The sequence below is a fragment of the Sinohyriopsis cumingii genome, chromosome 1 (assembly GCF_028554795.1).
Source record: "Sinohyriopsis cumingii isolate HCF-2022 chromosome 1, ASM2855479v2, whole genome shotgun sequence".
In the NCBI taxonomy this organism is placed as follows: domain Eukaryota; kingdom Metazoa; phylum Mollusca; class Bivalvia; order Unionida; family Unionidae; genus Sinohyriopsis; species Sinohyriopsis cumingii.
Genome location: NC_142961.1, coordinates 184967747 through 184991994, shown reverse-complemented (window position 1 = coordinate 184991994; position 24248 = coordinate 184967747).

Sequence of the window (24248 nt, the reverse complement as noted above, 5' to 3'; positions counted from 1 at the left end):
TCACTATTCAGATCATCTCATATAGAGGACGAAGAAGCAACCGAGAGTGGTATTACAACTCGCTATGTGCAATCATATCGAGGTCGTAAAAGACAAACCTTTCCGGTCATCGATAAACTTTGCTCCAATAACGTCCTTGCTGATGTTGATCGACTAGGTATTTTGATGGACGGAAGACTAGCCGGCAATAATTCCCCCGAAATCATCAATGAAGCAGCTGATATTTGTCAGAGATTATTTACAGGTGGTGTCATCGATATCAGCGTTTATCGGGCACTTATCGATAAGATTACATACGATTGCTACAGTGATTGATCAATTAGATAAGATACCAAAACAATATCATCATACATAATGCTTAACGTGGACCTGTGATGGTAAGGATGATAAATTCACGATTACCGGTTTACAAAATGATTTTCGGAGATGGACTAAGCAATATTATTCAAGGTCTATTCAGAACAGTAACCCCAAAGGCTATCCCGATTGCAAAGCAGCTAGGAATGAAAACAATTGACGCTGTACGTCACTGGTGATATTGATGGTAAAGCATTTTCAGCGATCCGAGTTAGACTCGCACAATTAATACGCAGACCTCCAGCCGTCCGATCGCAGAGTAGCAAACTTGTCCAACACCAGAAAATGTTAGTAAAATAATAGATCAAGCTGCAAATAAACATTTGAAGGAATTGGCAGGCGTGACACTGAAATAACAACAAGCTGCCGAGAAAGAAACAATATATCAGCAAGTTTGATAGCAGAAAGTAGTCTGACTTGACGTCGTCGCTGATCCACCAATCATTGTGAGGATCCCGTGACATTCTTGGTAAATTATTTTAGACAACAATAAACATAATAAAATGTTGAAGTGTATATCTGATAACACATATGACATGGATGCACCATCATCAAGGACAAATCAGTGCGTGGTTATCAATATTATTCCTATGATGCATATACACTTGACGCACTTGGACGAATTGAACTACAAGTCCAAGATACAAGCAGATATTTCTTGCCCGCTGAGGCATTTATTGAATTCGAAGGTCAACTTTGGAAAGCAGATGACATGACATATGGAGCTCGAGGTCGAATTGGTTTTGTTAGCATTGGTGTTATCGCGTTGTTCAATAGTGCCACAAATATGATTGATGAACAGAATATTGAATCATGTCTCGAAAATGTTGGCGATGACACTACGATACTTGGTCGCGCAAGATATTCCGATGATTATTCACGGTCCACTGGTCCGTCAATGATGTTCAAGAAGGATACCAAAGATCACCCCTAGAACCGTAGCATTGCAATGAATGCCGCTGCAACTGAATTTACATCGATAAATGAAAACTATAAGCAAGGATTCGCAGCACGTCGATTGATGTTAAACGGTGTGGAGGAATTTTCATATGCAATTTCACTATCACATATCTTTGTATTCTATCATATCGTGAGAAACGTTATGTTTGGTGCTAAACACACAGTTGTACTTCTTCGAAAGGACAACTACAATGATACAAATTGGCGTCCAGATGATGTAGGTGCTAGTAAAGTAAGAATTACAAAATTTTCGTTGTGGATGCCAACAATGATACCAACGTTGACTGAAGAACAACAGCTGCTCTCGTTTAAGGATAACGGCGATAAATCAACGTTGTCGTGTTTGACGATGGCAACAGCATTCAAAGTAGTATTGTTGGGTTATTAACATGGCAAAAAGCATCACAGCAGGGAGTTTCAGTACCACGACATATATTCATAGCGCTTCGGAATAACGCCTCGTAGGTTAACAGCAGCGAAACCCAATGGTGTTTGACATTCTCAGGGTTAGTGAAGTTTCGCTGAGAATAAACGGACATCAAGAACCATCCCAGGAAGTGTTACTGGATTTTGATAACAATCATGTTGCACGTGTATATCGTTAGATGACATTCATGGGATGTGATCAAAATGTCGATTCCGGTCTACATATACCTCAGCGGAATTTCACAACATTGTATCCGGTTTATTATTTCTCACTGGAATATCTGGATTTGTTCAGACAATCAGTCGTCGATATATACTTTCAAGCTCGTTTGGCACGACCGTCACCTGCTCCTGGTGGTTACGGAGCAATCGGTGTAATATTATCAGACAAAATTATGCAGCTAGAGGCTGTTGGTGGACGAATGAGGGTCACTTTTGCACCCGTAGAGAATATGTGATTTAGCCATCGAAATTGTAATTAAATCATTTATAATGATGTATAAATGTCATATCAATATGTCAGTGTTACTCTGTCACAATGTCAGATTAAAAAGGTACACTTAGCATACAAAAAGAATTGCGGCACAACAATATCACTTAAATCAACTGTACTGCAAGCCCAAATAAACTATCGTTGACTGAACGTCAAATAAAACACTTTAATGACGAAAAGAAATCAAATACCGGTGTCAGATGTTATATTTCTTCCATCAAGGATACAATAAAGACTGGTGGTATATTTCCACTTCTTGCAGCTATACCAGCATTGATAGCCGCTGCAGCTCCAGCTATTGCTAAATAGCTCCGCTTGATGCTGTTGGAACTGTTGCAGAGATGGCATTGAAGAAAGCGACAGGACATGATCTGACCTATAGCACAACGAATCCAAGGTCTAAGATTACCAGGAACACGATACGGTTAAGATCTGAGACTACTGGGAACGTTTTTACTAAAACTCCCCATGTCCAAGTTTGATTTGCTTTATGCTGCTTGTCAATTAAACATCAACAACTTTAGATTCGTTTTCATGAGTAATCAATTACCAAAACAACCAAATAACATCGAAATGTGTATGATTAATCTTGATGGAAGTTCCCGCCCTAGTACTAACTGGGTTGCATATGCTGTTGATTCACGTAGTGTTGTTTAATTTTATTCGTATGGATTGGCACCACCAAAGGCATTTTTAAAATACATCGGCATATCTGCTAGTAGAGTGCGAAGTACTCTATCAATCTGGTATTGTACGTTACCAACACAGACATTAACAGATGCACCTATATGTGGTCCAGAAGTACATGCTGTTATTGATGCTATTTCATGTCGTGCACCACTGGCTGTCCACCGCCGCATAAGGTGGTACATGAATATACCACTCGTTGCTTTAAAGAGCCCTTAGTTTATAATATTAGATATTAACGGAAGATCTCTCGCTAGTGACGTTGATTTGGCAAAATTTGTGACACAAGATGAACTTGCTGATTATACAACCCTCGCCGTGGTTGACCAAGATGAGGTCGTTGTTTTTTAGGATCAGTATGGGCGCTAAATACGAGCAATATCAGGACGGTTTCAAGTGCGACCAACGATAAAACCGTGGTATTTACTGATGGCGGAAAAATCAAAGACTCAAGCGTATCAATTCAAGGGACCATTGGTGAGATCTTTTAACGTGTTGATAAAGCCGGCGATACAATGACATGAATTCAACATGAGTGGAGATATAATTGCTAATTTGAAAGAACAAGATGACGCTGCAATGAAAAAATACATGGACAACAAGGACATAGCGATAAGGACCCCAACACTAACATTCAGTAATATATTGTCGATAGTCAGATCTAAATATTATAATCATGTAACCACGTTTACAAATTTTCGAAAAAACATAAAAAGAGTCGCTACTGATTTCTTTGGAAATCTAATAGTTGCGGCGTTAAGCTCGCATAAATCGAATAAAAGATTAAGAAAAAGATTCAAGATCATGTAATTGATACGACTCCATTCATCAACGCGGTATAGGCAGTAACGTCTGGATCACCAACATGGTCACAACAAAACAACTCTATCAAACATACCGCTGAGGTCATCGGGGTGTACAGACTGGTGTGTTTAGCATTGCGCGATTTCGGATATTTACATTTCCATGGCATCATTCCACCGATAGATTTTCCGTTACCGTGTAAGTCATTCTAAATCAAAATAACGAGGAAACATTCATACCGGAACCAGCAGATAAGACTTAGCCGCAACGACGTATTGGCTGTGGCTGGAATTTGTCGTGCAAACGCCTCAATTGATTACACTATGCAACACATTTTGTGTTCCTGAGTATTAAGTGTTATTTCGTAAATGCTTATGCCTAAAATGTATAGAAAATGGCTATTATCCCCACAAACTTTGATTTTGTGACCAGAACAGTGATATATTGAAATTTACCTATTTCCAATGATAAAACGGGCAAATTTGTGTCTTTTTCGTTTACATAAGGTCAGAAAAAGCATGTGAATTAAGATTAACATGTATTGATACAACATTAATACAAAAATGACCACAAAAGATTAAGAGGTGAGTAGTTTTCTTTAGATTTACGATTGTACTGTACATCACTTTCACTTATCAGCCCCAAAATGCAGTCTCCCATCATGTTCTCGTTATACTATCCTTGGTAGCGGCGTTCAGATTCCAGTATACCCTGGTGGAAACCCTTGCCTTGCTCCTCCGAGTACGCTCCCGTATTCTCCTTTAATTCACCAAGATGAGCATCATGGATAAGGACCTTGAAGGACATCCTACAGACCATTGTGCAGTAGTTCTTCACCAGAGTCTCAACCAGCTCCACGTAGTTTTCGGCCTTCTGATTGCCCAGGAAGCCCCGAATCACTGCGACAAAGCTGTTCCAAGCCGCTTTCTCCTTACCAGTGAGCTTCTTGGGAAATTCATTGCACTCCATGATCTTTTTTATCATGACACTGGCTTTGACCTTTGCCTCATACAGCTTACGGAAGAAGTCTTGACGGTACTTGAAGGCTGCCAACTCCTTATCTAGAGCTCTGGCAAATTGTTCATTAAGGCCCAATTTGATGTGTAGTAGTGACCAGTCCCGCCTGTGGTAGTGCGCCTTGGTATCCCTTCTGTCCCAAAGGCAAAGATAACAGAGAAACTTGATAAAACCGCCTTGTAGACCCATCAGGAGTGCCACCATTTTGAATTCTTCAATGACTCCCAGACGTACTCATCATACTTCAAGGCGTCCAGCTAGGTTTTAACGTTGCTGTGATCCTCTTTGAGGTGCTCCTGGATGAGCTGTCAATGAAGAGGCGCCACTCATTCTGGTTACAGACGATTCCGATTGCCATGAACAGACTGGTCACATTGTGGCAGAAGCAGAGCTCATCTTGACGGGTAAGGAAAATGGAAAAAACTTGGTGACGCTTCTTCTGATCAGCGACTTGCACACTTTCATCTAACAAGTTCCACTGCATGATCCTAGACATCAAAAGCTCAGAATTGGACTTGGTGAGACCAAGATCTCTGACCAAGTCCTGAGGTCTTTTTGACTGGGGCAGTGTATGTTTCTCTCCTCAGCTCCTCCTCTGCAATTGTCATTTAGATCTACAACGACTTTCTCGCTCTCTGACTTGCTGTTCTCTTATAAAGACGGCTGCTCTCCGGAGGAGGAGTGGGTACGGGGAGCTCAGGGCAGTGTTGCACCGGGGCGATGGATGAAGGAAGGTTCGGATACGTGATTGCAGGTACATTCTTGCCAGTCCTACATTTGGAAGGGTCCACCATGCAGAAGTAGCAGTTATTTGATGGGTCAGTGGGTTCGCGCCAAATTCATGAAATAGCGAACTTCTTGGCTCTCTTTTTCCCTCTATCTCATCCTACAAAAATATATTTATTTCACCCATGACTAATGTGTAAGAGATTCTCTCAACATTTTTCATATACTATATATTTTTTCAATAACATTAAAAGTTGTGAAACATCTTATAATTAAAAACTTTTACAATTTTAAAAATGTTAAGAAATTGTATAACATAAAATTCCGAGCAACAATTGTCCATCTTAGCTTCCAGAATTTTTGCAGTGCTTGCAGGTGAAATGAGGTGCCCAGGGTTTGACTTTATCCCCAACAGGCATGCCGAAATATGCCTTGTAGGCCTCACACATATCCAAGGAGTACTTTTTCGCCCTGTCTTGATAAATTGGCTGCAGACATACCGAATGATTGCAGCCTCTTCATGCCATCTCGGAAAAATGCAGATATGGATCCACTTAAGTTAGCTGAAACTAAACTGAACTGGTGGGCGTAAGGCCCCTGTATTTATACTAATATTTATATTACTGGAATGTTCTAGAAAGTTCCAGAAGTTACACCACATTTACTCGTCAATGAATCTATCTGGAATGTTCTGGAAAATATGCAAATTTCAAAACATCACTCTCCTGGTCACAAAAAACAAGGTTTGTGTGGAATAATAATCATTTTCTCTACTTTTGAGGCATAAGCATGTAGGAAATAACACTTACTACCCAGGAACGAATAAAACATTGTTACACCGTGTTATGATCATTTACATAATGAGTGACGTTTACCGTCTCACACAATCTTACAGATATGAACGAGTTTCTATGTGGCAGGAATCGCTGAAAAATATTGACAAGCACATGGTAAAACAAACAAAAAATACGGAAGACGCATTATGTTACCAACGTTGTTGTATACGCGGTATCCACGGTTTAGCTGTAATAATGACGTTATTCGGTATCAGCGACGTCCGTGATTGCCCCAGTACCATCGCTAGCAATGGGAATCATTGTTACCGTTATTGCTGGTGTTGCTAGTATTCTTAATATCATCATCATCGCGAAAACACTGTCAACATGCGTATCTGATAAATTACATATACATTCATTATATTGTCAGCGGCGACACATGCATATACGCGGTTATCATCGATGTTATCGTCGGGTTTAAATGACCGAATAACATCAGATCAAGAATTTACGGAAATGATTCATTTGTATTATGACACGTGTGAGTAATTAATGACTCCATCATTGAATGACAAACAGCCACAGAACGTCAATGTTCCAACACCACATTTTGAATCTGTATACAATAACGACTGATGATCATGAACGATCCACACGAGCATTATTAGAAACATTGTCGCTAACACATTAGATTCCTCACTGCCATCGCTGCCAGACAAATAGCACAGGCACAATTGCGAGCGTATTACAGCTAGCCAAATATCAGAGCAAAGTCGTTCGGTGGATTATCCGCCAATAATTCACTGGTACTTGCATGGAAAACAAAACCGGATGGAACACCAGACTATAATGTTATTAGTATTCCAGCAGTGAGTTACCAAATTGAGTAAATCAATGATGATTTTTAATGCAGAATAAAATTTATCGAAGAATCCATGATGGCAATAACAGTACACGAGCCAACTCTGAGTGCTGTAATTGAAATATCAGCACCATATGATGCCGTTAATATATATGAATAATCTATCAAAACCGTGCTGAGATGACCACCGGTACCACCACCAACACCACCAATGCTACCAAAACCTCAACGACAACCTAATTTCACGTAAAATCCCCTGAATATAAAAAATTTCTGCGTGGGAACAAACAAATGGTTTGTGAGTATGGAGTAGAAGCAATAGTATCACTAGGGCCTGATGAAGAGACTGGTTATTCTTGAAAAAGACTCATCGATGCAATGACACAAGAACATACATACAGAAAACGATATGTGGCAAATATTTGAGCAGGATATACATGAATATTCAAATGATGATCTTAAACGAAAAATCATCACATTAGTGCAAAATCTCAACGGCGTAAAATCTGATTATGTATTATTTCAACATCTGTAATAGAAACAGTAGTTAAATCTAATGTGGATCCTTATTCTACACTTATGCCAGTCAAAGAGCGAGTAGATACAGGTGACGATGTATACGCACATTATTTTCGTAAATATTTTCATATCACTGGAGATAAATTAACTTTCAAACAACCCGTACTTAACATCTATCAAATGCAAAAAGCCGTCAATGATGTCGTCGATGAATATTTTCCCAAAATAGCATAAGCATGAGAGAATAAAAAACCCAGCTGTGTTATCGACGATTCTCATACATCGCAATGGTTCCATCGCTAGCGATGGTGATAGTGGTCGTCATATATCAACTGTCGTTGTCAACATCACATCGACGGTATCTGTGAATCTCGCATGCGATTCTGTAGATGGTAGAGATAAAGTAGATCTTGAAAAATCCAAACTGGCACATTGCGATATATTCTTTACTAATTTAACCCTGAGCACCCCCACCCCCCCGCCTGGTCATTTAATTGTGTCAGTATAAGTTAATCCTGTTTTATTACGATGTCATAATCCGTTGTTGTCACAATACATTTCAGACTTATTTACCACCGGCGCTATTTGCCTTATAATTATCAAAGATGAGATGACTTTTGAATTCTCGGACAGCATTTCCTTGCTCCATTTGCATAGTATATATCTTTTTTTAAATTATAATTTAATATTACAAGAAAACATATTAACGATTTGTCGGATAGCCAGCGTTCTGCAATCTAATCATCTATTTTCTCGGTAGAAAATCTACTGGGATAATCCTTAGCGTCCTTTATTTGACCGCCATCATTTTGTTAACATAATACCGTTTTAAAGCTCTATCTTTTTTGCCACTGCAATGTACGCAAAGTTGTGATTTTCCTCTGAAGCCCATTTCACATTTTACACATAGCTATGGTCTTAAACTACCGCGTTTAACACTCTGTTATTGATAACCATAAAATTCATAATGACATGCCTTATTACATTGAGTTGTTGATCCAATCATCAGCAATTTGCAACTATTTTTGCTTGTGACGTCATTGTATATTAATCTAGAATGATCTTTAATTGAAAGATATATTTTCCTTAATTATACAATTGGATCAGTTTGAAAGAGTAGTTGCGATCAAGTTTTCCCAGTCTAGATTCTATTTTGACAGATTAATCGGTAAGAAAAAGCGCCCTATAGTTCCACATTTACAATTATACAATGGTATCTGTGAAGCCAAGAAGGAGATCAGCGACGATGCAGCAGTGCATGTTTGGTCAACATTCAGAATTAAGCAAGACGATGATTTCATTGATGCTAAATTTAATGACCAACGAGAGGCGACAATTATTAATTATCTTGATGGATCGCTAGCGATCGGACAAGATAATTTTTAGAATAAAATTTATCATTGATATATGTGCCAATGTCGGCGACGTTAGTGATGCTGACGTTGATAACATAATATGGATTATCTGTGATAAACTTGACCCTGTTCGGTAATCACAACACCGTCAGGGTGTTGTCACGTTAAGGAAAAATCTCAAACCAGGGATGCTGACGGGTTTTAACAAATCATATTGTGATCGTGCATATCCTGTGACTGTAGTTGTTTACGCTATTTATCCACTGAATGATGAACCTGATATTGATGCTCTTCTTCCGATGCGTACTACTGCAAAGAATGTTATTCTAAATTGTGTAGCAAAGAGAATAACATAACATTTCATGAACATGTTACGAGGAAATTTTCTAAGAGATCTGAGACGCAGAAAAAAAAAAAACGAATAGGTGGATGGTGGAAGAGAAAATGGAGTCAGAATACAAGATATCGCTGAGTTGGAAAAGAAATTAAAATTCCCAACACAAGTATGGACAACAACCAATGAGATCTTGTACACGTCGAAGTAGAAATTGATGGGCTGCCCGATAGTAATAATTAACCACAACGCTTATGCATGGACCAAGAGTGTAAAATAATTTCGGTAAGGCTGTTTCGAAACGATGAAGACAACAGCGGATTTGATCATTTCGTTTCACCGTCTGGTAAACTTTATCTTACACAATCTTTTCATGACTAAGGTTGCACTAAAACATACATGGCCTCAGTAGATAGAGCGTCCGCCCCGGCCGAATCATACCAAATACTAATGGTATTAGCAGCTGCCGTGCTAGCCGCTCAGTATTAAGGGGTTAGTGTTAAGACTGGTCACTATAAATCGATCTACGCAGACAGCGTAGAGAACCGACTGAACAGTTATTAAAGCAACGTCAAAAGTCCAAATCACCCGCACACATACAGACAGTGTAACTGGAAGAAAACCCTGATAGGCAATACTGTGAAGCACTGCCCTTACGACGTAGTGAAGATCAGTCCTGACACGCCAACCATGTTATATTCACACGCTATCTTATTAAATTCATCGCAACTTATTTCAACATTGGTTATTGCTTCAATATTTTTATTGATGGTACTCAGCTTTGTTAAAACTGAGGTTACATTATTGTCGTGCTTTAAATTTTAATCGCATACCACGCAGAATTTTAAAACTTTCGCAAAAAAAATCCCTACTATTGGATAACAGGCTTAATCGGCCAAATTACAGGCCAATTCGGACAAATTCACTGCTGATTAGGACCATGTAAAATATTATTAGCCTCGTTCGAGATTTAAATGTGACGTTTACATTTGTTTAAAATAAAGATATTTCTCATTATTTCTATAGGTATATTGATAAGTTCAAATATGTATTTAAGGAAATAAAACCCGGATTATACGCAGCCTAGTGGTGAAAGCTCCCACAATGGAAGCGAGAGGTCGCGGGCTCGAACACCGGTCGAGTCATACCAAAGATTTATAAAACTGGTACTAACAGCTGCCTCACTAGGCACTCAGCATTAAGAGGTTAGTGTTAGGAATGGTAGGCCTGGTGTCAGGATAATGTGACTGGATGGGACATCATGCTACATGTCTGTGGCATGATGCCCCAGTGCTAGACATCACTATCAACTGTCACACTGCAAACATTGTAGCGATAGTACTAAAGATCCAAAAATCATGCACACACACGTTTTGGTTACTATCTTCTGTTGATATATACTGGTCCGGGAAATTTAGGAATGGTCGGCCTGGTGTCAGGATAATGAGAATTTAATTCTATAGAATATTTGCTTAAAACAAATAAATCTACATACACAAACAATGTCTACCGTAAGTGACTTGTATTAGCTACATTTATTATGTATTAATCAACTGTATGCTATTATCATTGAAATTGGACACCGGACAGGAGCAAAGATAAACAAATAGCATATTATTATATAAAATATTTTTTTTAATGTAATATAACTAAAATGGTCCATAAATGTTTGCATGAAACTTCTGTAGTTGACTGTTTAAGGTCCGATTCACAGCATATGTCTTCCTAAGTGCCATCAATCGTATCTAGCACTTCCTCGTCTATTTACGTAAGCGTTTATCGAGTTTACCCATCTCAACTTAAATTATCACCGTTTGTCTATTGCTTGTTTGATCATTGCATCCTTAATTTAAATGTGAGCACTAATAGTGGGAACATTTGACCATGAATTGACCAAACCCGTTTGACCAATGTCACTATAATGAAAGTACTTCATTAGCCAATTGTTATATGATATCTTTATATGCAACGTTATATGCAGAAATCAATATTTTTGGGATTTAATATGTGAATTCAATTAAATATTTTAAATGCTTCAAGGTTAAAATGAAAATAAGCTAGTTTTCTGGTCCAAGATTGTGTTCAAGTACCAGGGAGGTCGGACCATACGGTCTCGTTTTGGTATTTATTTTGTAAAATCACTGTTTCTACACTAATTTGTCCACTATTGTGCTGCACTACTGGGAGTGGGTATATAAATTTCTATAGACTGTTTATTGAACTCGATACAGTCATACCGTCAGTCCGCCCTTCCTGCTATGGGAACCCAAAACATCAAACTGTAAGTAAAATAAAATGCTTGTACAGCCAGCTAAACGCGGCGGTCCCTTGCAGCACTATTACAGTGAGTTCACTAAATGATCAACCGTGAGTGATAGCCAGTTTTAAGTTAGTGTGTTAAAGCGGGGGGGGGGGGGCGAAAGCTCATCCGGCCTTAAAATACTTTTGTTTAGGTTGGATTTGTTGTTGTAGCGAGTGAGTAAGTGGGGGGGGGCAGATTAACACAAATTTGGTTGCTGTCTCAATTTTTTTTTATCGAGACCAATGCGATACCATACCGCGATCTGGCGTTATGTGGACATAGAACACAATTAATTTTACTACATGTTCTCTACATTTGTTTCTCATTACTGACCTTTCCACTGTGTGACAATCAATGCAAATCATAGGTTAATCTAAAATACCTTCAAAGATGACTTCACGGTGAAGTTCTTGTCAAATGTTCACCTGCTCTTTTTTGAGATGCTGGACTGTCAACATAGCAGCATGTAAAAAGAAAGCAGCTTTCACTTCCGGATCATCACTAAGGCCTTATTACTCACTGTGCACTGTCGCCAAAATACACGCAGACAACACTACCGTCAACTCATATTATCAAGAATAAACAGTTACCTTTAAATCCCTACCAAAAATGCATAAATAAAACTCTTATATCGCCACGAAAATGATAGAGGAAAAAATGTTCTAAAAATAGACTAGAACTACATTCGTGGGTACTGAACTGGAAGTATTAATTGTGACTTAATTGCATGTAAATGTATTGTGACAAATCCATGTGGGGTCACTTGAGCGTGTGAGAAAATGTATTTAAGTTTGTTCATATCCATTTCGCCGGAATACCAAATCTGACGTATATTTCGTAGCGTGTGTGCATCAGTCACATTAAATACCGCAAAAGGTTGCAGTTATCTCTGGTAATTTTATGTATTTGAGTTTATGAATGAGAAACATGAATCACCTCCGTGTTTTTGTGTCTGCCTCGAGAAAATATTCAAGGTGGATTTGCTTGTTTGTCTAAGATCACGTCGTTGTAAACCACCAAATCATTGATATCCTCGTCGAGATCATCGACCGATGGAGTTTCATCGATATCAGTAATAAAGTAAATAATATCATCGTTAAAATCCATCAGCATACTGTAGCATTGATGATCATATACGGATAACGCCACTACATATAACTTATCCCACTTAAGCCATCTCATTATCATGTTGAGTAGCAACTGAGTCTTTCCAGACCCTGGTCGCTTTATAATAATTGCTCGAATAGAGTTTCGTAATACTGGATAGTATTTGAAGGGTTCTATTTCTCGTGTCACTGAGAAGCCAATGACCTCCATAGTAATAACAAATATAACGAATAATATAAATTTATACTGTGCTCGGTGCAAGGGATTTACTGATACCAGTGAATTAGCAGCAATAATGATGAGGAATAAACGGCGTGCACTTACAGGAAAGTGTGTGAAACGTAGCAAAAATTACAAGTATATTTCGTTTCGTAAGAAATTAGGCGGTGATAACGCTGCTTTACTCAAGACAGGTCTGCATCACATTTTCACGATTATGGCTGAGACTAGTATTAATTGTATCCGCGGTAAACTGTATTGGATTATTATTCGAATACTGCTGCCGTACCAGTATCGCGTTACAGCTCGCAGATTGGTTATTTGTTGTTGTCGTAAAGTCGTGATCGTCGACGTATCAAGATCATGCTCGTTTTTTTTTTGTTTTGTTTTTTTGCATTTTTTGGTCCCATCGCAGATAACCTGCAATTTTTTTCTTTATTGTATCATCGCCATTTCCCCGAGTTTGATGCTTGCCCATAATTATGCAGCTATCCTTGGATATATCCTAAATAAATTCATGGATAACTCTGTCGTAGTTGAGATATTTTCGTAACTCTTGATACTGCTAAATAAACTTAGTTGTATCGTTCGATACGATCATCGATAATCCAAATCCTAGTATCAAAACTAGTTAATCCCTGGGATGAACTAATAGTCATAGCATAACCTAGGGTCCAGCATGATGCTGCAGCTGATAGTGCTTTCTCATCCACATCCACATCGACGACAACAATATCATTCATTACAACTTTTTGTTATTCGTCGGTTCTAGGAATCGATACATCAATATTTTGTTTACGTATATCTGGTGGGCGGTAACACAATTTGACATGTAGGTCTAGATATTTCTCTCGATGTAGCAGAAATAATCCCTGCTGGAGTGAATCACGAACACATTTCCATGATGCAAATAGCAGGTAACTAGTATGCCTTAACATCCGAAACTCCTCGTTCGTTGTTTCTGGAATTACTTTACACATTTTCGAGCATTGGACGCTATCAAAGTTTTAAATTCGTTCAACTACTCAGACATTGCCCTATGATACTCGAGCATTTCCTCATAACAATCGACAGAGTCTTTTAACCAGCGATGTGGGGATTTGCCGACAAAAGGTTAGGGTTGGCCGTGATCTCCGTACATAACCACGGTTGTATTTTTCGTCAACAACCATTGAAGAAACATTTTTAACATGTATACGGATACAGTGCAAATCTCATCTCACATAATAATCTTAGGGATATACTTCTCACCCATTCGCTCTGGGGTTCATGCATTTCCCTACCATCGAAAGAAACTGTGTTAAGTATGTGACTTAACCCCTCGTTTGTTCTTCTTTCTGGCAAGCCGGTGCATTGGAATCATCACAACCATATCATTGTTCAAGAATAGATTTACTGCATGTATTGTTTTACCTGAACAGCCAGACCCTTTCAGATAAACAATGTTATGCCTAAAAATAGGGTCGTGTACAGATTGCGCTGAGGACGTTTGTGACATCTGTGAGTTCCTGTAATATTCAGGTAGCGGCTTATAATATGAAGATTCCGAATAATCAAGTATCGTCTCATTCTTGACTCGCCAACTACCAAAGAGTGTTAACGCTGCATGAACGCTAGTGTTCTCAGGAGGATGTCCTGCACTTATATCAAATTCATCTAACAATCCAATATTTATTTCAACGATATAAAATGACTCCGTGGAGACTCTAACCGCTGCTTCAAGAAATATGTTGATCATTGATAATAGATTTATGGAGGCATACGCTAGCATCGATGATCTTAAATGAGCATATTACGGTGAATTCCCATCGTACCCAGCTCTTGGTTCCATCGTTCAAGAATACACTCTCTGTGAACGCAAGCGTGCCTTTGCACGTGTTGACTTTGATTATAAAATCAAGTTCAGCGTCGCCGATAATTAATCGTGTACAGCTTCGTCGATGATGCGATGAGGATCCTTGTGTAAATTTAACAATGAATTTCTTACCCAACTCCTTTGCAAGTGAAATCTCAATACCACGTTTGTCACTTCTAAGTGCTAGCACTTGGGCTTCTGGAATCCAAACTTATTTTTGTGATCGATGCGAAATTATTGCCTCACTCACTCTCACCGATGACAATATCTCCGCATCAAGCATATATCGTAATAATACTACTGGAACCCAGGCACGTTCAATTTTCGCACAGAAATCGTTGGGATTTAGGGCCTGATTAGGTATATTAAAATGTCATTCAGACCAGGTAACAATAACAGGATGAATCCCCTTAGCAACTTCAAATGACTCAACGAATGTAAATCCTTTCAACACGAAATCAGGTAGGGGTCCATTTTTCGATACCTTAGTCATCTCATGGGTAGGATACCCAAATCGTTTAAAATACGGTGCACACTCACCCATCCCAGGGAAACTTCCAGGGTAGCATGCAACCATATTAACGGAGATAACTTCGTTGAAATTATATTTCGTAAACACAACCCAACATGCCCATACTCGACATACGCTTGCTGAATATTTTCGAAAAATCCTTTTGACGTTGGTCTCCATGATTTTTTTTTCTGAGCTAAATGAGCGACCACAGACGGAACAGCAAAACAATTGCACATCAATCGTTTTACCTCTTTGTTGTCGTCGATATATTTTGGTGCTACTTCAGTCATCATTGTATCAGAAAAATTCAGCACGATAAAGATCACTTTACGGTCGCACACATTGGTCAAATCGTCGTTCCTCATCATCACTCTGGAACAACCACACAGACAGTGGATAGGTTTTACTGATCGCATGAATATATTCAAATATATCATCATCAGCATTAACACTATCACTGTAAGCATTGGGACCATATCAAACTCGTCCATCGGGTGGAAATATTTTTTATATTTGACGTTCAGGCGTGTGCGTTATGGTAAATTATCATGATAGGTGCTCTTTTTCAAGTATCTAGCGCTGTACAAAACCTTGTTGGTTATTGTTTTAACCGTTATTGTAAATCTTAAGGTTATTTCTAACTCAGCAATATCGCTAAGTGGGGCCCCATTTGGTCACCTCCCATTGATCTATTTTATCACGTCGTAACGCTGGCTTTCCCTTCCCTCGTAACGCTTTCGAAAAGTGTTTTGTGACTCTCTAGTCGACACACTTTAAAATACTCCCTGGGGTCGCTAGCGACACAAGTATCAGCGCAAACGCGTTGACATCAGGCTAATTTATCGGATAAATAGCATAAACGACTGCAGTCGTCAGTTCTGCTTTCTCGTAGTAAGATTTGTCAGACCCAGTTAACATTCCAGGTCTAGAATTTCTATCTAATATAGCAAACCCCCAACCTCTGGTGCTCGCACCAACGCGGTTTTGTGAATCGCAGTGTCAAGTCTATCACAGATAATCCAAGTTACATCGTCATTGTCGTCAACGACAACGATACATTTTATTATACAAATCTATCTATCAATGTTGACCATACACGAATTTCCCCATCACGTCTAAACTCGTTCTTGGCCCCACGGATCTGAGTAAGTAATTATCGATTTCCCCCAGCTGCTAGCACACTACGGACCACGTCTTCTAGACCCGCTGTTGGGTGTGTTGTGGTCGAATTTGTAAATATTAAATCGCCCGCTCCGAGGGCCAAGGGCTCAGAGAACCGTATAAATTCCTCTATTATATAACTAAGGAAAATGTATCTCTTTAGCTTAAAATTCAATTTAATATACAAATGGCTCAACCGAAGAATAGTGGTAAAAGGTTGCCGATTGGAACCACCATCCTGTGTGCAAAGGCGTGTTACAGCATTTATTGTGAGTATCACATGCGAAGTGTGCGAAGGGAGAGCTTAGGACCAAAACCGTGTTTGAAATGTAACAGGGCGTTCCTGGGGCAACGACTTTGTGCTTGGTGTGTGGGGGTAGAAAATACAGAGCGCTAAAACGGTATTATGAAAAGAAAAATGGTGGCAGGGCCATTAATGACTCGAACAAAAACATTCAAATCAAAGATGCTGGCATCAAGGAGGCTAGCGATTATCTCGCTAGATTTTCCGGCTCATCCATTGCGACCTACACTTTATATATATATATATATATATATATATATATATATATATATATATATATATATATATATATATATATATATATATATATATATATATATATATATATATATGTATATATATATATGTGTGTGTGTGTGTGTGTGTGTGTGTGTGTACGTGCTGTTTGTTTCGATTTTTTCAAGGTCTGCGTGATATATTCCATCGACAACATCGAGACTAAGTTGACAGAAATCTTGGTAGTGATTTCGACAACGCCAGGGTATATGGGTCGTCCACCCACACCATCTCCGGCCATGACGTTATTGTGTTTGAGTGTCAGTGGTGGGGGGTAATACCACGTTGTATGAGGCGACGTTCTTTGGAAATTATTCATCGATGATATCGTCGTACGTCATCGAGTCCATGTCTAGTCTTGGGATTTGGTAATTCACCCTCACGGGTTTCCGATTGTCTTAAAATGATCAGTAAATAATTGTTGATAGTCATTCACACCACCTTTGTGCACCGGTAGCAATAACATCCCAAATTCACGCACCACATCGGCGACCTGCTTTTGAAAATATCCTGCATCCATTCCTACTTGGTTTAGATGATATATCGTCACCATTTTTGTTTGTTTGAGATTGTCATTTGGATACTCAAACACATACTGTCGGAATAAATTTATTAAATTATCACGTCAGCTTTTGTATTCGCGCATTATTAGCTCGATAAATACCATACTCGAAAATGTTTTGTCGTAGCTAAGTCCAATCGCATCCTTGTATAACCATTCATCCCACGTTCCATCCACTTCCTTCAGCTAATATATCAAATCCATCCCCTCCACTTTCTTATTCATCTCCTCTATCTTCGCTCTCCGTGTATCACCATCTTCATTCTCAGTTAAAATGGCATACAGATCTCCTCCCCACTGACGATGACATATGTATGCGGGGGTCTCGATGAAATGGTGTGTATATATATATATATATATATATATATATATATATATATATATATATATATATATATATATATATATACACCTTTGAAAATCAGACTTATGTGGTTGTGGCAGCCCCTGATAAACCGGTTGGGTTTCTGGCCATCCCAGAACAGTTCGAGTTGTGACTGATAGATATCAACGGCATAATCGGGGATGGATATGTCTATGGCAGCACTTAACGTTCGCTTGTAAACGCGTATTGCAATTTTTGATTCTGTGATTGATTTAATAATACGTTGAAATTCATCATTGATTTGTGCAATTTGATAAGTGCCCACGGGAATGCCGACCAATTGCCAAACGGGGGTTCCATCAGATTTATATTTATACGCAAATACCAGTGAGTTATTGGCTGATAATCAACCTATTGATTTTGATCTATTATTGGGCCAGCTATTATACACACGCAATCTTGCCAGTACTATGTCAAGAGACTTACAGTTCGGTGCTCGAATCTGTGTAGGAAAACTAATATCTCATTCTGGTTGCTTTGACGCCGCTGATATCATTGTAGTTGTGGATGGTGCTGTATTAACAGCTTTGTGTTCTAGTAATACTCGAATTTCGCGGTCTGCCATCGACTTTTATTATTTTATATCCTTGATTCTAATTGTGATCTTACCGAGGCCAGCTGTGGAGGCACTGGGGGGTGATTCCACAATTTATCATCATCATCAGTCTCATGACCTAGTGTGGTCGTTAAGGCACTGTGCTGCTGAACATCTGACCAGTTCCCTCCACTTGTCTCGATCATGTGCCAATGCCTGTGTCTCCGCAAAACTTTTCCTTGTCCATTCTGTGATGTTGTCAGTCCACTTTATTCTCTGTCTACCTCTCCTTCTGCCACCCTGGACGCTGCCCTGCAGGACTGTTGTGGATAGACTGTTGGCTCTAGTGACATGGCCATACCATTTCAGCTTTCTCTTTTTGACGGTGGTGAGGAGGTCCTCATATTGGCCTACTTCGCGCCTGATGGTGTCACGCACTTCTTCATTTGTGATGTGGTCCATGTAAGAGATGCCAAGGATGGTTCTGTAGCATCTCATTTCTAGTGACTGGATTCTTCGTTGTAATTCTGCTGTCAGTGTGTATGCCTCACATGAGTACAAAAAGACTGAGATGACTAGAGCTCCCAATAGTCTGATTTTAGTTTTCAGAGAGATATTCTTGTCTCTCCAGATGGGTCTTAGCTTTGTCATAGCTGCCATTGTTTGTGCTGCTCTTGACAAAATTTCTGCACTTGATCCCTCTTCATTGATTATGGAACCAAGATATTTGAACTGGCTCACTGTTTCCAGTTCATGTCCTCTGATTTTAATCTTGGCTGAGATTTGTTTGCCACTATTTGTCATCAGTTTTGTCTTCTCAGCGCTTATCTCCATGTCAAATCTGGAATATGTTTCATCCAGGTTCTTCACTAAGGTGGTTAGCTCATCTTCACTGCCTGCCAGCCCATCAATGTCGTCTGCAAAGCGGAGGTTGGTGATGTTACGCCCTCCAATGCTGACTGTCCCACGGTGGTTTTCCAGGGCTTCGCTCATGATGCGCTCTAAGTAGATGCTGAAAGGCGTGCGTGACAGGAGACAGCCTTGACACAATCCCACTGTTATCTGGAACCAGTCTCCCCACAGCACCTTGGGCAATTACTGCACTGGTAGCCTTGACGTACAGATGCTTGATGGAATTGGTTAACTTTTGACCCATGTTATACTTCTTAATTGTGGCCAACAATGCCTCATGCCACACTCGGTCAAAGGCCTTTTTGAAATCTATGAACACATGATAGATGCCTTGTTGGTGTTGCGAGTACTTTTCGCACAGAACCCTGAGATTGAATATTTGTTCTGTTGTGCTTCTTCCACTCCGGAACCCGGCCTGTTCTTCAGCGATTATTTCTTCTGCATGTGGTTTCAGTCTGTTCAAGATGATCTTCAGGATTACCTTACTAGCATGGCTGATCAAACTGATAGTTCTGTAATTTTGGCACAGCTAGAGATTGCCTTTTATGGGAAGTGTTATAATCGGTGACTGGGTCCACTGTGTTGGCGATTCACCTGTCTGCCAGATCTCGCTGCAGATTTGTGTTAGTAGCTCTTTCACTGATTCTCCCCTATTCTTGATAAGTTCAGCAGGGATGTTGTCTACTCCAGCTGCCTTCCCATTCTTCAGTGCTTTTATTGCTGACTCCACCTCTTCTTTGAGAATGGGGAAGTCATCATCATTTGAGGAGTTTGGAACTTCAAGCACCTCTGGGTCTCCTGTGGACTGGTGGTTGTAGAGTTCTTTGCAATACTCAGTCCATCTTTCTGCAATGTCACTCGCTTCTGTGAGGCATTTTCCATTTTTGTCTTGAATGGTACTGACTCTTGGTTGTTTCTGTCTGGTGAGGTCTTTCACAATTTGGAATGCCTTTTTGCTGTTATTCTTTATCAGACTGTTCTCCATTTCTGTGCACTTTTGTCCAATCCAATCTTCTTTTGCTTTCCTCAAGTTTTTTCTGATATTCTTGTTTATTTCTCGGTACTTCAATGCCCCAGTTGTGTGTCTGGTGTTTTTTAGTTATCTTCGGGCATCACACAACTTCAGAATCTCTTCTGTAACCCAGGGTTTTTTCTTCGGGCGATGGAGGCCAATGATGTCCTTGGCAGCTGCTGTCATGACTGTTTTGAAGGTGTCTGTCATCTCAATGACATCACCATCCATCACCAGGAGTGGAGCAAATTTTCCTCCAATTGTGGCTTGGAATGACTTGCACATGTTAGGGTCCTTCAGTTGTTCAAGGTTGAATTTGAGCCTGATGTGCTTTGGCTTGTTAATTTTCTTCAGCCTCACTCGGAAGTTCATAATCAAGAGGTCGTGATCACTCCCAACATCAGCACCTGGGAATGTCCCTGTTTTTGGTCTATTGATGCCATATCGGTAATAAACAAGAATATCAGAAAAACTTGAGCAAAGCAAAATAAAATTGGATTGGACAAAAAAGCACAGAAATGGAGAACAGTCTGATAAAGAATAACAACAAAAAGGCATTCCAAATTGTGAAAGACCTCACCAGACAGAAACACACTGATCCACAATTGCGTCATAGTAAATTTTATTCACCGCATTAGATACACAGTCGGTAATTATACATACGATATCAGTGATGATAATCTGGCGTATGCATGTGTTGCCACTGATAGCAATTCTGTGTACTCATGCAATTTATCAGTCGCGCATGTCGATAATTTCTTGACTATGATATTAGCGATGTCAGCAACCCCTGTTATAACAACTATACCGATTCCCACCACTGGGGCTATCACGTAGCTGGCGGATAATGTATCGATTCACGTCATCGTTTCAGCGACTATGCCTGATGCAGCGTATAGAATAACGTCAACAACCACAATACGTCTCCCGTATTTTTTCTCTTTATTTTTGTTTGTTTGCTTTGCTACATACTCGTCGATGATATTGCTCAGCGATTTTTGCCAATCACAGGCTTGGTCGAATCTGTCAATGGAGTCGTAATTCATTGACTTGGGTGAAAAGGTGGGCATAATACTAAAATAATAATACTTTAGGTGATCAATTGAGGCACTGATGCTATAAATTGCAGACACCACCAGTAGGCGGCTGCGTTTAATTTTTGATCATCGGGATCCAGTATAAATGTTTCTTTGGTGCCTTGATTTAATACGTTTGATACAGTTCCAGGAAAAACATCGGTTGAATGGTGCCACGGATAACCTGTACATACTAGTGACCTCATCGGTATGTTTGAGGGTGTTATTATCATTTGACCATGTTGTGAGTCATGATGCTGCTGTGTATACAACGTTGATGGGCGGAGCCGCGTGTGGAACACTAATCGCTTTTATCAATTCTTCGATTTCTAGAAGTTTAATGTTGATCACCATTGGATTTCCAAAGAACACAACAGCGACTATATTGATGTTTCTGCAAAAAATTGTAAACGCAGTAGTATGGCCAGCATAATCTGATCTAAAATCATCTAATTCGTCATTAAAAGCCATCAACGTAGTCCTCATCGCATTACCGCTGTTGTCGACATAATATTTTTTGCAGGGTCGTCGCCAGAGTCTGTTTTTTTCTTCACATTAACAATATTATTCCCACTCATGTTGAGTTCGCTAGCCATCGTGTCACCGGTTGATCGCAGTCGATTAGCAACACTTTTTATAATCTTGTTTCTAACAGCTGAGATTGATACACTGGAGTCTCTGATTTTCCCATCATCAGTAAATATTGGAATATTATCGGATGTGGCACCAAGAACTCGTCTAATAATATCAACGAGTTCAACATTGAATGTCATTAACCTGCCGTGCTGGTCCTGAAAAAGAACTTCATCTCGATCAACCCCAGCAAGGCTCGTAAGATCAGAAACAACATCTTTTCTTGCATACTTTGACAAATCAGCACCACCGAGACTAGGATTTTTAACCCTACTTCTAGCGCTAGAAGAATATCTCTCATAAATATGTACCATATTATAAATTTTTAACCCGTTTGAAACGACCACTTCTGTAGCTGTGCACTGCCGATTGGAATGCCGATCACTTGCCAATCGGGGGTTCCATCACATTTATTTTTTATACGCAAATACCAGTGAGTTATTAGCTGGTAAGCCACCTAACGATTTTGATCACTCGCAATTATGGCAGTACTACTGCAAAAGACCTACCATTCGGTACCCTAATCGGTGTAGGAAAACTAAAATCAAATTATGGTTGCGTTGACGCCGCTAAAATTGTACTTGTGGACGGTGCTGTATTGGCATCTATTTGTTCTAGTAATACTAGAATTCCATGGTCTGCCATCGTCATTTATTATTTTATACCCTTGGGATCTAATTGGGATCTTCCCGAGGTCAGCGATGGAGGCACTAAGGGTGTCATAGTAAATTTTATTTACCGTATCAGATACGAAATCGGTAATTATAGCAACGATATCAACGATCATAATCTGGCGTACGCGTGTGCTGCCGTTGATAGCAACTCTGCGTACTCATGGATTTTTCCATCATCAGTAAATACTGGAATATTGTCGGAGTTTAACACTGGATGTCATTAACCTACCGTGCTGATCCTGAAAAATAACTTCATCGCGGTCAACCCTAGCAAGGCTGGTAAGATCATAAACGTCATGTTTCGTTGCATATTTTGACAAATCAGCGTCACCGAGACTATGGTTTTTAACCCTACTTCAATCGCTCTAAGAATATCTCTCACAAATATAGACCATGTTATAAATGTTTGACCCGTTTCAAACGACCACTTGTAAACTTATGCACAGCTTTTTTATGGGGGGGGAGTTGGGGAAATCTTGATACAGCATCAAGTACAGCAAGTACTTCCAGACCACTGTTATTGTTTGTGTTGCCAACATGGAATACCATATCTGTGAGTCGCTCTTCATTCTACTGATAAAGTTTAAAACTTTTAGCAGCGGGGTTAGTCCATACGAATCAAAATTAAAAAAAAAATACCACTTGAGTCAACAGCATATGCAACCCAGTGAGTGCCAGTACTAGATTGAGAGTCCAGATTAATGATACCAGTTTCCACACGATTTGGTTTGTCAGGTAATTGGTCGTGCATAAAAACGCCTCGAAAGTTTTAATGTTTAATCGACGAGCAGCTTCAAAAAGATCAAAAATAGACATAGGAAACTTTGTTGAAGTTTCATGTTCCTTGAAATCTGAGACCCCGACCGTACCATGACGTTGGATTTCCGGGCAATCTTAGACCACGGCCGCTCTTTTTCGCCCCCCCCCCCCTTGGGAAGAAGAATGTTTTAATATGTACCTGTAGCTTCCTTTAATGACATTCCATCAGCAGTTTTAACAGCACCAAGTGCTGCTGCTTTTGCAATAGCTGGAGGAGCGCAGAGTGGCCTAAAGCCTTCTCCGTTATGGATCACTGCCATCTCACATCTCTCTGCGCCGGCTTCAGTCTCGGATTCGGCCAATGTAGGTATGTGAGAAAGCTTGCCAGTAGCTTCTCTTGGGTCGGTGGTTCTTTCCGGGGTTTTCCCCGGTTCTTTCTCCACCATTAATAATGGCCGGAATGCATAGTCTATTGTGTGCTGAAAAATGGCGTTAAACCCCACAACAACAACAACAACAACAACAACAATATCTGGAACTACAGTGGCTAACAACGCATAAGTCAGAAATATGCCCCACCGTTGATTCAGAATCTTTAATAGCAACTGAAGAATCATCGAGTAATACATCAGTCGCTTATCGTTTG